The sequence below is a fragment of the Papaver somniferum genome, chromosome 10, assembly GCF_003573695.1.
Source record: "Papaver somniferum cultivar HN1 chromosome 10, ASM357369v1, whole genome shotgun sequence".
In the NCBI taxonomy this organism is placed as follows: Eukaryota; Viridiplantae; Streptophyta; class Magnoliopsida; order Ranunculales; family Papaveraceae; genus Papaver; species Papaver somniferum.
In genome coordinates, this window is record NC_039367.1 from 164,103,622 (window position 1) to 164,118,443 (window position 14,822).

Below are 14,822 nucleotides of genomic sequence, written 5' to 3' on the forward strand. Positions count from 1 at the left end.
AAAAATAATCTTAACCGTCTAAATATCAGGATCCAGCGATCGTCGTCACCCAGTCAAACTCTTTGAGATAAGGGCCTGTCACCTATATAATAAACTGTCGTTTATAAAAATAAATAAATCTAGGAATTACTATATTTAGTCCAAAAAACCCAGACCCGGTTACTCTCTAGTCCACCATCAGAAAACAATTATCCGCTGGTCCAAAAACATGTTTTTGGACCAGAATTTTTATCCTCTAGTCTAGATACGTGTGGTTCAAACAAATCCTACTTTCCAATATACCTATTATAACCTTCTGCAACAGTATATAGAGAATGAATCAAAACCCGGCTTCGTTTCTTTCCTCTTTTTTTCTTCATCTCAGATCAAGTCGATCGCTTCTCTGTTTCTGCATTTCGTGTTTCTTCGCTTCTGGTAGTATCTTTCAATTAGGTTTATCTCATCTTCGAATTAGGTTCATCTCAGCTTCGAATTAGGTTCATCTCATATTCGAACAAGGTATTTACTTTTAATCATCTTGAAATCATAATCAATAATTAGTTCTATTCTGATCAATGTATTGTCTATGATGTACATTTGTTATCTTTCTTTGATGATTTCAGTTTTATGATGATTTACATTGTTCAATTCAGTTTCCATTCAATTTAGTTTCCGTTGGATTTACATTGTGATTTTTGTGTGTTTCAATTAGGTATCTCAGATTCGAATTAGGTTAATCTCAGATTCGAACAAGGTATGTTACTGTAATCACCTTTTCTCTGCTGCTGTTCTGTTTTAGTTTCTTTGTAATCTGATTTTTGATATAGGTTTGTTTCATTAGACAAATCGTGTAGTAATTTTGTATTCTCTTTTTATTCATAGCCACGATACATACTGATATGTTGTAAAATATATGATCATGCTTCTCAAATACAAAAATCAAATCATAGGCACGATTTTCTAAAATACAAAAATCAAATCATAGGCACGATAGTTTTACTGAGTATGAGATAAACCATACTGCATGTCAATATGTAGTCTCAAGCAAACAAATCTTATTTTTGTATTTTTTGATATAGGTTTGTTTCAATAGACAGATCGTGTAGTAATTTTGTATTCTCTTTTTATTTATAGGCACGATACATACTGATATGTTGTAAAAATATATGATCATGATTCTCGAAATATATGGAACATATTTATTCATAGGCACGATACATACTGATAAGTTAATAAATATATTAATATGTTGTTAAATATATTAATATATGGAACATATTTATTCATAGGCACGATACATACTGATATGTTGTTAAATATATGTTATTTATTATACATGTTAATACCAATACGTACTGCATATAGAATGCTCTCTTTTCATACAATATATACCAATACATATTAATATGTATAACGTATATCCATTCAGAGTCTCAGTTCATGTGAATAAGTAATGCATAGAACATGTCAATGCATATCGACATGATACAAAACATATCCATATAGAAACTCTTTTTTAGACTCAGTACATGTCATTACCAATAGTTAAGTTTTGGATCTTTTTTTGCAGGGTTAACATGTCTGACATTATTCCCGAACCAGATTTCACTTGTTATTCTCATGTATACCATAAGCAATACCATTTTGCATATTTGGTTACATCGTTTTCAACTTTAGAGGATTTGAAATTTTGCATATGTAATATGTGGAGATGGTTGGCTCCATCGACTATTCTGGTTAACTATTTCCAGAATCAAGCAATAGTTCCTATTCTTGCCGACGTAACGCTCCAGAGCATCGCTGCATTACATTCTGCAAAGCAATCGGCTTTCTTTGATTTGCATGTGGATGTAATTTCAGCTGGTGCATCTAGTTCTTCTAGGCGTATGGAAGTTGACAATAATGCAGACTTAGTTGTCAGTGCAAAAAATAGTTATTTGAAAGATGGTAAAGAGGTCCCAAGAATGTTTTTTTCGGATGGTTGGGATAAGATTTTTGATGATACAGAACAATTATTCTATGGTGGTGTTGATGTCGTACGTATAGCATGCCAAAAATACTCGATATGAGATAATTAAGAAGAAGAATGACCTTGAGAGATTCACCTCCGTATGCAGCGTGAAAGGTTGTTCATGGAGGCTTCACGCAACTGACATTGGTAGTTCTATTGATATTTTTAAGATAAAGGAATATGAGGGAAGGCACACCTATGGCGGTGGTTATATGTTGAAGAATCCAAGAGTTACGAGAAAACTCATGAACAGTCTAATTCATGAGCACGTCAAGCACAACCCTCGCATAACACCAGCAGAGATCATAGATTATATTAAAGTTGGTGGAGGGATCGACATCCAATATCACCACGCATATCATGCAATTGAGTTGTCACATAAACAGATTTTTGGTAATGATGTCAAGTCTTACACTGATCTTGCTTGGTGGGTGAATGTTGTTAGGACAAAACATCCTGGGTCATTTATTGATTTCGACTTCAATGATGCTACAAAAAGATTCAACAGACTTTTTATTTGCTTTGGAGCTTGTAGAGAGGGATATAAACTATGTCGACCCATGATATTCTGTGATTGTACATTTCTCACCGGAACTTTTAGAGGAGGTCTCATGACAGCAACATGTCTTAGTGGCAATCAAGGTAACTGTTTTTTTTTTCATATGTTTTTTTTTTTTTGATATGTAGTGTCTGGTAGTTAGATCACTCATTTTACTACAATACTGACAATGAGGATACTACTACATATTGGCCTTACTGAGTACGAGGTAAACCATACTGCATGTCAATATGTAGTGTCAGGTTTTCACATATTGACAAAGAGGTAAACCATACTACATATTGACCTTACTGAGTATGAGATAAACCATAATGCATGTCAATATATAGTCTCAAGCAGTTGCTTAACATAACTAATAATTCCTTTTGCAGGTTTTTATCCGCTCGCGTTTGGTTTAGTAAATGGCGAAACTAATGACAACTAGGAATGGTTTTTCAAGAATCTGAAGGAGGCTTTGAATGATGATCGCCCAATCACATTTATGACTGACCGAGGTGAAGGGTTGGTTAAATATATGCCCAAAGTATTCCCTAATTATCATCAAAGATATTGTCACTTTCACTTGGACAAAAACTTACCTATCACAAAGTCTGACGAAAAGTATAAAGAAGTCACTGATGCTTTCCGAAATGCGACATATGCTCTTTCTCCTGCAACATACGAGGAAGTTGGGAAGGCCTTGGGTTGCTGCCTACTGCCGCAAGATCCCAAAGGAAAAGTGGTCCAGTGCGTTCTTTAAGGGATGTAGTTATGGTCAGACTTCTTCAAGCGTTGCTGAATCGTACAATAGATGGATTAAAAAAGACAACAAGTTACCTGCGTCTGCGTTTGTCGACTCGATAAGGTTTATATCAGTTTTCTTAGTCACAGTACAAGCTTGTATTAGTTTTCTTTTTGTAATAGTATTATCATATATGTTCTGTTTTAATCTATCCCCTTGTTTTGTGTAGGATACGTATGATGGAAATGATGTCAGAACGTCGTGAACAGAGTGTCTCGATGAACCCAGAACTGCTAACCCCTGTGTATCAATCCTTACTTGAACTACACATTCAAATTGGCCGTCCCTGTAAAGTTATCCAGTCAGATGCTAAGCGTTTTGAAGTGCATTCTCCAAGGTTAGCATTACCCTAATCTCTGTTATCTGAATTTAAGTTTATTTTCTCTTTTTTTTTTTGAAGTAGCATGTTCTGTGATGTGAAGTCTATCCACCAAACTAGTATCTTAGGGGTACTGTAGGTAACATATGAATATGTACTGTGTATATATTCAGTAGATAATATGGGTGTTTTTTTGTGTGTGCAGGTCTCATATGGTAGATCTAGAGAGAAAAACTTGTACTTTCCAACAATGGCGCATTTATAGTTTTCCATGCTCGCACGCTACTGCAGCTATTACTAAATCTGGAGGAAGGATGCTTGATTATGTCGAAGATTACTTCAAAGTTACCACTTTTCTTAAGCTATATTCAATAGCTATTAGACCCGTTCCTAACCACGACAGGTATGTGTCTTTAATCAGTACATTTTTTGATATTGTTTTTGAGGAACAATATACTGTGTATAATGAAACAATATACTGTGTACATATTCATATGAATTTATGATATTGTATTTTTCCCCACATGCCTGATGAGTATCACGTAGACGATATCGTTCTCTCACTAGAAGTAATTAGGGCTCCACCAGGAAGGAAAAAGGGGAAGCGGATTAAATCATCTTATGAGACTAGTAAAAAATCTGTCAAGTGTTCAATATGTAATTTGAAGACTCGTCACAACAAGGCAACATGCACTGTTATCCGTCAGTATGAACTTTCTAAAGAATGATTTGTGTCAGGTATGTGTTTCAGTCAGTACATATTAAAGATATGTCTTTTTAGGCAGGATGATACAGTACAATGTATTTTTTAAGTAAGTAGTGTTTTGATTTCTCTTTTTCTTTTATCACAGGCTTTGAACGTGCAGCAGAATGTGATACCGATGACGTTGCCATTATTCTTTCCACCATTCTAGTCCTTTGTTCTATTCTACTGTTTTCTTTTGATTCGTCAGTACCAAGTAAATTTGGTTAATAACTGTTTCTTTTACAGCACATACATCACAAGTGTACTGAAATTACTGTTTTTGTTGTTTTCTTAGAACATCTTTTGGTTTTTGAAACATTATAAGTCTATTAAAATGTAGTTATATTGATCTTTCGAATAATGAAATATGTGGTTAAGTGTCATTAAATGTGGAATAATGAAATAAGTTGTTAGTTTATCATTAACCATATAATGAAATAGTGATATTGATCTTACATGTAATGAAATATGTTGTTAGTATCTATCACCAGTAGTGTAGTATTACATACTGATATTACATGTCAGTATTGTAGCATAAGCATCTTCCAGTACATACTGATATGTAATGATTGTAGTGTAACCATACTGACATTGTAATAAGAATACAATCAGTACTTACTGATATGTTCTAAGAATTACTCAATGCTAGTGAAGCAGGAATAACAGTCTGTTTTGGTTTTAACAAGAATACAATCAGTACTTACTGATATGTACTGAATGTGGTGTAATCATCTTTCACTACATACTGACATTTGCATCACTTAAAGCAAATTTAAGTGATGTAATCATTACATATTTTGTAGTGTAACCATACTGACATTGTAACAAGAATACAATTAGAGCTTACTGATATGTTCTAAGAATTACTAAATGTTGGTGAAGCAGGAATAACTTTCTGTTTTGATTTTAACAAGAATACAATCATTACTTACTAATATGTAATGAATGTGGTGTAACCATCTTCCAATACAAATTGACATTTACATCACTTAAAGCAAATTTAAACCTTTCCATAAGATTAGTTTAAACTTTTGTGGTTTCCCAGATTATTCACCCTCGTATCGACAACACAAAAAATCACTAATAAAGTTAGACTACTTTCAGCAATAATAAAAGGTAAATAGGTAAATATTAATATGTACTGTCAGACTACTTTTAGCAATTAGGATCTACTGTGTCAGGTTTCCAACTGATTTCTGGTGGAGATGCTTCCAGCAATTTGCATGATAACGCGACCCTTTTGTTACGAACCTTCACTTGCACTTCATCATCATCTCCCAAAGGTACTCTCACATGTTTTCTTTTCGAATTCATCTTCATAAAATGCATAACAGATAGTAGGCAGTCTGGCGATCCCCTTAGTTGAGGTGTTTCACATTCATTGACTATTAGATTCTTCGGAAGCAAATAATGTTGGTGTTGTATTAATGGTTAATTTCTTCTTCTCCACCAAGTACAGGTTGATAGGTGTGAACATGTAATCTGCCATTTTTGTGGCGTTTGGATAACATATTCCTCCCCATTCAACCATATAATAATTGTAGCGGTTTAACACCATTTCTTCGCAGTCATACTCAAGTAGCGTCCAATGAAGATTGTGATGATACATTGGTACAATAATCTTCTTGATACTTTCATCCATCGCCAATATTGGTTTGTAAACAAACTCTTCTGCTCCTCCTTTGAGGTTATCCGGGAACTCAACATTGTACTGAAAACATGGATGTACTTGAATAGTTTATATCTAATTATGTTTATTCAATATCAATATGTCGTGTACCTATACCCTACATACTTTTTAATAAAATATGTGTTGTAGTAAATATGCAGTGTAAGATGACAACTTACCCAAGCGGACGGATCAAGATGCAAACACAAGCAAGTATTTCTGTCTATTTCGCGCATAGTCTTCTCTTTCTGAAATTTGTTGTTAAGCTTGTATTTTCCGTAGTTGAGAAGATCTGGCTCTAATAAATCGTTATGTACCAAGTCATCAACTGTACTTCCACTTACACAAAGACCAACTTCTCCCGTTCTCCAAGCAATTGAGCTGGAAAATAAAACGACGTAAAGGTTAGTATTCTTTGTGTAACAGAACATACTGATATGTCCCCAAGCATAATATTCTATATGTATGGATAGCAAAAGTGCATATCAATATGTAGTATGTATATGTATTACTTACTACAAATATAAAAGTACACGAAAATTAAGAACTATATGTATTACTTACTACAAATATAAAAGTTCTATATGATGGAGAGAACTTACTACAAAGGGAAAGAATTTTGTATATGCAGATGTTCCAAATAATAGTGTCAATTAAGAACTCACCTAAGAAGTTTTGCATTATCGAAATATGTGGAAATGGTAGTCTTTTGTCCATCCTTCATGTCATTATAGAATGGCGATTTACTCAGTTTCCAGAAATATTTGCGGCGCAATTTAAGCTTTTTGTTCTTATTTAGTGGTATTGCTTATGCTGTATCTTTCGGCTTCTTGGGTTCTTTATATGAGGCAGAGAACTTACTTCCACCTTCGTAAATATCATCTTTCTTTTTTGCAGGATGGCACGAGTAATGGGTCTGGTAGGTGTGTACTACAACTTTTTGACGGGCGGTGCGATGGTCTTTTTGTGCACTGCTACCAATTTTTGTTTCCGGCTTGGAGTAGTTGGTTCCTGCATTTTTTATCAACATTAAAAAATATGTAATGTACAAATATAATAGTTGATGATTAACATTTCAGTACAAATATTTAAGATATGTTTAACGTTCAATACATATCATTCACCTGTGATGGAACCTCCAAAACTTCTTGTGATGGAACATCCAAAACATCTTGTGATGGAACATCCAAAACGTCTTGCGATGAAACCTCCAAAGTATCTAGTGAAATTTTTGGTGGGATGTTTTCTTGTTGCTTAGCTGCAACTTCACCTGCATCATTCAGTTCACTGGGTTCTTTTTTCTCATTTGTATCATGTGGACATTCTACAGGTAGCAAATCGCTTCCAAATAAGTTTTCAAATTGTTGACGTATGTCAATACCAAGAAGGCCACATTTTTGATCAGTACCACAATCTGGAAGGAGGCCTGCATACTCTTCTACATAAATTTCGATGCCTGAGTTTGCCATGTCTAAATAATCTCTAATAGAGAGCTCGTCGATGTGCTCCAAACTAGACATCTCACTAAACAAAGATACATCCATGATAAAAAAAATTCTCGCCGCTGATGCAGCGTTATACTCTTCAGATTTCTGGGACATAACTTCAACTTGATCCTTTGTTTGTTGTAGAGTATTAAGCAACTCCTTTACTGCTACCTGCTTAATTTCAAGTGGATTAGTCTGCAAGAAAGAAATTGAAACTGTCAACATAATGGTAACATAAAACATCTTGCGACATCATATCTTAAACATATCTTAAACATATCAATATGTAATGGTAGATACCACTACAACAATGTAAGTATCTACCACTACATATTGATATGTAACAGTACATATCAATATGTAACAATACAACAATGTAAGTTAATATTGAAGTGAACATTAGAGAAACACTTAGGCTGGATAGTACTTACCGGTGTGTTTTGTCTGCTATTTTTCTCTTCTATCTCTTTGACTTTTTGCGCCAAATCATATTTAGCCCATCTTCTAACCTTAGAACGCTGAACTTAAACATCATGGAACTTCAATACTACAGGTGTTGTTGACAATTCAACTTCAGAGGTGGCATTAACATTTGTTTTTTCTTTCGGTGCTGACAAAATAGTTTCAGAGGCGGCATTAACATTTGTTTGATTTTTTGGAGACAACTCAACTTCGACGTCAACTGTTGTGTCCACATCCAAATCTTAATGGGGGCTTCTTTGAGTAGGTGTACATCCCAAGCTAACATAATCTTCATGGATGGCTTCTCTTTGCAAAGGGAAAACTTTCGAGTAAATTTCTTCCATCATCAGCACAAGCTTTGAAGCGTCAATCGTTTCGCCCTCTTGCTGCATTGTCTTCACTTCGCTCCATTTGGCAGAAACTGCACTCCTCAAATCATCGTATCTTATCTTCCAATCCTCTTCCCCCAATACTGAGCCATCTTCTTCCACTGGACTTGCATTTTCTTCTTCTTTCTCTTCTTCCGATTCAGAATTGGCATCTTCTTCACTGGAAGGTTCTTCATCTTTAATCCTTCTTGAGATACGATTAAGAATTTGTTTTTCTTCGTTTGTGATCTCTTCTTTGAAATCAACAGAGAATTGTGTACAAATCAAAGATGTAAATAAGCAACTACATATTAACTCAACATAAAACTAGTACAAAATCAAAGACGTAAAAAACAATTACATATGTTAATAACTAAATACCGGTACTACATTCTGGCACAACATATTGATATGTATCACCACATATTCAATGCAATGTGACATAATGTGTATAGGAGTATGTAGTTATTCAATGCATATCTTTGTATGATTCATTTTGATATGTATTGATATGTATAACTGGTACAAAATAACTACATACTGGCAAAACATATCGATATGTAATGATTACATATTGATATGTATCACCACATATTCAATGAAAATAACAACATATGTATTATTTTTTCAACAAAATACGTACTCCAAGTTTACCTCATACTCGAAAAGATCAATATCCTTTAGGAACTCAGTGCATATCTTTGTATGACTCCATCTAGCCACTCTTGGCACATACATTACCTCAGGGTATATCACTATAGGTCCGCAAACCATGGCTGTAAGTAATGATATGCAGTGTTAGAGATACTATAAAAATGTAGAAAACCATGAAAAATAAAAGAGTTTTAAAGTAGATAAAATCTTACCAAAAAATAAAAAACACAACCATTAGTGTCTTCTACGTTATCCACGTGTTCATTCAGCTCTGTCTCTAAATTAGAGTGGATGAGGTCAGGCCATGAAATATTATTGGTCTTCTCAAGATCAAGAACGAAACCTATGTATTTTTCAGTCAAGGCGTTTGCATCCTTTGTTGTGAAAAATAATGAAGTGCACATAAATAGGCAAATAAGCCTAACAAGATCTTCAACATCTTCCTCTTCTTCCTCAGATTCTTCAGAATCTTCATCTGATTGATCACCCTCGTCTTCCTCAGCATCTTCATCTTTATCAAGCTTCTCGGCATCTTCATCTTTATCATACTTCTCTTTTAGATTAATTGGTGTTCTTTTTAGGATGTTCAAGATTGCCTTCACAATCATTGGCCTAGTCACTTTTTCACCAGGTTTTATATCAGCAGGAAAAACCCTTTTGAATAATTCATTTTCACGCCATCCACTTTTTTTACTCAGCATTGTAAGACTTAAATCACGATATTCCCTACCTGGAATTCTTGGCATCCCATAAATGAGTGTCATTTCTTCTGGTGTGGATACCAGCTCATGCGGTGAGCCATGCCTTAGAAAGCAAAATCTAAGCTTGTTTGGATCTTCACCTCTCACGTAACAGTGTAACATTTTAGTTAGTTCCTCTTCAAGCTTCAACCAGTGTTGTAAATCAAAACATGTGTTCCAGAACATTAGGAACAAGTTCCCATATGATGCTTCAAAAATCAGGCGCAGCTGCAACTTACGCAACTTAAGTTTTTGCACCTTCTTAATAGTGTTCACAAGCCCCTGAAACCGGCTCGGTATAAACTTCGTGGTTTTCCAGCTCCTTTCTTACGCTTACTACCACCTACACAATATCAAGAATTTAAAACCATTACACAACATATCAATATGTAGTTATAACATCATGTAGTTATAACATCAATATGTAGTTAATGTATCTACCATTACCTATTATTGATATGTACTTGAAACTACATATTATTATCAGCACATATCATTATGTAATTAGCAGTATCTACCACTACATATTGTTATGCTAAATACATATTATTAGTAGAACATATCAATAATATATTATGGTAGATACCACTACAAGAATATGTAGTATCTACCACTACATATTGATATGTAACATTACATATGCCGTATGTATCTGCTTTGATACAGTACAAAGTAAACACCATATTTCATATGTTTCACAATTTACGGGGGTCGAGAGGGCAGCGCCCCCTCGTTATTATGTTCACTTTTAATACTACATACCTTCTTTCAAGTTACTTTTGCTTTCCCCCTTTTTGCTTTCCCCTTATCTTTTGGTGAAGGAGTAGCAGCTCTCAGAAAAATCATAGGCACGATTTTTTGGTGAAGAATCTACCACTACATATTGATATGTAACATTACATATGCCGTATGTATCTGCTTTGATACAGTACAAAGTAAACACCCTATTTCATATGTTTCACAATTTACGGGGGTCGAGGGGGCAGCGCCTCCTCTTTATTAAGAATTATTGATACGCTTTTTGTAATATGTTTACTTTTAACACTACATACCTTCTTTCAGGGGTACTTTTTCTTTCCCCCTTTTTGATTTCCCCTTTCCTTTTGGTGAAGGAGTAGTAGCTCTCAGGACAAGTGCTTTGTTCCCCTTTGCTAGCGGTGAAGGAGTAGCAGCCTTTGTCTCCTTTTTTCCTCTTGCATTAGTTGTTGCCGCTGCTGTTTTTCTTTTGCTTTTTGCTTCCAGAGTAGCAGCTGCTTTCTTTCTTTTGGTTTTTGCTGTTGTAAACCAAAAAATTGCAATTGCATATCAATTTTGAGATGTTATCATTACATATTGAATAAGCACTACATATCAGTATGGCACTACACATATCAATTTGAGATGTTATCATTACATATTGAATAAGCACTACATATAAGTATGGTACTACATATAACTTGTCAATATGAGATGCTACCATTACATATTGAATAAGCACTACATATCTGTATGGTACAACATATAACTTGTCAAAATGAAGTACAAATTGCAGACAACATATTGATATGTAGTACACATATAAATTGACATACTAAATTTTAGTATGTATTAGTTAAACAACACTACATTTCAATATGTAACAGTACATATTTTAGGTTTTGGGAATATTGCATGTCAATATGAAGTACATATTAGGCTTTGTTTTTGATTTGATTTACCTTTTTCCTGAGGAACCTTACTCATACTTCTTGTTGTGGGAGATTTAGCAGTAGGGGAGGTTCCTGTTGGTGAATCATCGGTAGACTTCCTTCTTATTTTCACTGGTTTAGGAGATTTAGCAGTAGAGGAGGTTTCTGTTGGTGAATCATCGACAGATTTCCTTCTTCTTTTCACTAGTGAAGGAGATTTAGAAGCAGGGGAGGCTTCTGTTGGTGAACCATCGTCAGATTTCTTTCTTCTATTCACTGGTGATGGAGATACTTCAGTAATTTCTTCTGTAATCTTCCTCTTAATTTTTCTACTTGTACCCATTTCTTCTTCAATTGAATTTAATGAAAATTAGGTCAGAAACTGAAAGAAGAAGCAGTTTTCGTTTCTGATAATGGTGATTAATCCATTGAGTTAGGTTGTAGAAGAGAGACGAAGCAGTTTTCTGAATGTGAAGAAAGGCGAAGCAGTTTGCGTTTTTCAATTTAGGTTGTAGAAGAGAGAGAGAACGCAACTGGAAAAAAACTGAAAAAGAAAACTGAAAAGAAAACGGACGGAAACTGTACACATATCACGTAGTCCAGGATATATAGGTAAAATAACATGTTTTTAAACTTTATTGGACTAGCCATTAATTGTTATATCCCGCTGGACCAGCCAGTAACCCGGGTCGGATTTTCTGGACTAAACAGTAAATTTCTCTAAATAAATTCTTGGTAAATGAATATTTCTTCCGGGTCTCAAGGGTACGTATTCACATTATGGAGGTTCGAACTTCGACTTGTATGAGGATGACCGACCCTTAACCCGTAACCCGTATTAATAATGACTACATCGCTCTCTCATTTAGCCCATCAAAACATAAAACCTTTTTACAGACAAAAGAAGAGATTCGAAGAAGTTCTCTACAAATCGAACAAGAAGACATTGATTTGAGATTTTTCATCAACAAATTTCTGGCAATCAGCGACTGAGACGGTAAGTGTGACTTTATCAAATGGCTAAGTTATGATTGCTAACCCTAGCTAAGTTTCAAATTAGTTCACTCTTGGTGAATCTTTTAAAACTCAAATTGAGTTTTCATATTTCTGTGATTTGATTGATTTGAGGTTCTGTTGAAATCTGGAATTTGGGTTTTGATCTCTAGGGATTCTTAATTTATTGATTTGGGCATTTCTCACAAAATCTATAATTGGGAGTTCAATTTTATTGATGCTGCTGCTGAAAGTGTAGATGTGGGTGATTATAGAACATTAACTATTAGAATTGATTAATTCTTCATTTTGTGGAAGCTTCAGAGTTGAGGTAATCTTCTAATTTACTTTTAATTATCTACTTCAAGTCATCTGTGCTTGCTTTCGTCTATTAGCTAGCTAGATTCTTTGTTAGGCACACAGACTTGAAACTGGATTTTGTTTTTGTGTACAGACATAACTGAAAATTTCATGGATTTGAATAAAATTGGTGAGGCAGACATATTTTATCTTAACTTGAAATCAAGCCTGTTGCTGAAACTGCTATACTATCTAAAAGATGGAAATACTTATGGACATCTATTCCCGCTCTTGTTTTTCCCAACTGGAATCAATGTTCATTGTCCGGAACCAATATGTTCATGGAATTTGTGGATAGAACATTGCTTTTTCATGACACATCATCAAATATTCAGAAATTCCATCTCACTACCAATAAACTCATGAGTGCATCTAGGGTTCATTCATGGATCAAATATTTAACCATGCGTAGTGTCAAAGAGCTTAATCTCTGGTTAGATGAACACAAACGTTTTTTGATTCCTTTATCACTTTTCACATGTGAATCCTTAACTACATTGGAGATAACTGCACCCTTATATATGACTATCCATCTTCCTACAAGTTTGTCTTTACCAAAACTCATGAGCCTCACACTTTGTGGATTCGAATTTACTGATGAGCAACACATTTCTAATTGCCCTGTTCTTGAAATTTTGATTTTGGATTATTGCAATTGGTTTGGAGTGACGAATTTTTGCATCTCAACTCCGGCACTGAAACACTTGGAAATTGATCCCAACCACATGGTGGATGATGATGGCTTACAAGACTGTGCTCTCAAAATTAATGCACCAAATCTAGTGTCATTTACCTATAATGGTTGGCTGGCAAAGGAATATTTTCTTTCCAGCTTTCAAGCACTAGAATCTGCAAACATTTGGCTTTGTGATGAATATGATGTACCAGGGGGCAACAGGTAGCTGTAAGTAAGTTTTTTCAAGCGCTTGCACATGTAAAAAGTCTAATAATATGTGCTGTAACCCTAGAGGTATTCTTCTTTATTTCGCTCTCTTTAAGTTTTTATGTAATATATGCTCAAGTGGACTCCTCAACACTGATATACTTCCTAATATTGCTTTAATGGTGATGAATAGACAATCTCTGTTGCGGACGACTTCGTAGACATCCTACCTACATTTCATAATTTGGATAAGTTGTTCCTAGAACTGGAAGAAACTACTGATAAATCAGTATTTCGACTGCTCAAAGCAGCACCTAATTTGACTCGTCTCGTATTTAACGAGGTAATTACACAGAACTTCTAATGTTTATTACTCATCTTAGAGATATAGAAAAACAAATCTTGGGTATTGTTAAGCATATTGATGCCATTTTATTCATTTGGGTTTTGTTCGTTTCTCTGTTCAGCGCATTCATGACAATGTAGAAGGTGATAATTGGGATGGTCTTAAGTTGACGGTAGAATGTTTGTTTCAACATCTCCAGTCTGTTTGTTTTATGTATTTCGATGGGAATGCGAGGGAGATGAGATGGTTGAAACTAATTTTGAAAAATGCAAAAGCTTTGCAGACAGTTACCATTGGAAGTTATGTCAATCCTGTTAATGCGAAAAACAAACAAGCACTTATGTCAGAGTTCCCAAGTCTTCCTAAAGCCTCCCGCACATGTGTGCTTGAATTCCACTAAGCTTGCTTAATGCTGTTTTTAAGCTGGTTAGTTTTCTAGTTCCTGGTATTTATTGTCAAATAGGGTCTCTTTGCTGCAGATGACTTTGTGAATAATCTTTCTAATGGGAATGATGTTGAAATAATATCATCTCCCAAAACTAGGAAACTTATCAAGAATTTCTCGAACTAGATCATCTATTTTTATGTCCTTGAATACAGTCGATTGGTCTGTTATTTAGCTTATGGTAGAAAGTTTTCACTGAGAAAACTCCATTGGTCGTAAGAATTATCTCTTTTTTTTTTTTTTTTTTTTCTGAGAGCCAGAATATAATGTAAAAAAGAAGCTGTACAAAGAACTAAAGAGTCAAGACAGCTTGAAAGGAGCCAGAAGCTGAAACAAACTTCGAGAGGAATAATT

The 14,822-nt window shown here is 34.7% G+C and overlaps 1 long non-coding RNA gene across 1 annotated transcript; it reads left to right on the forward strand.

The window, feature by feature from the left end:
- The first annotated feature begins 12,321 nt into the window (after nucleotides 1–12,321).
- Nucleotides 12,322–14,622, forward strand: LOC113317029. The gene is made up of 4 exons (XR_003343186.1): nucleotides 12,322–12,438; nucleotides 12,608–13,764; nucleotides 13,871–14,020; nucleotides 14,145–14,622. It is a non-coding gene; the product is annotated as an uncharacterized LOC113317029 (long non-coding RNA).
- Nucleotides 14,623–14,822: the final 200 nt, after the last annotated feature.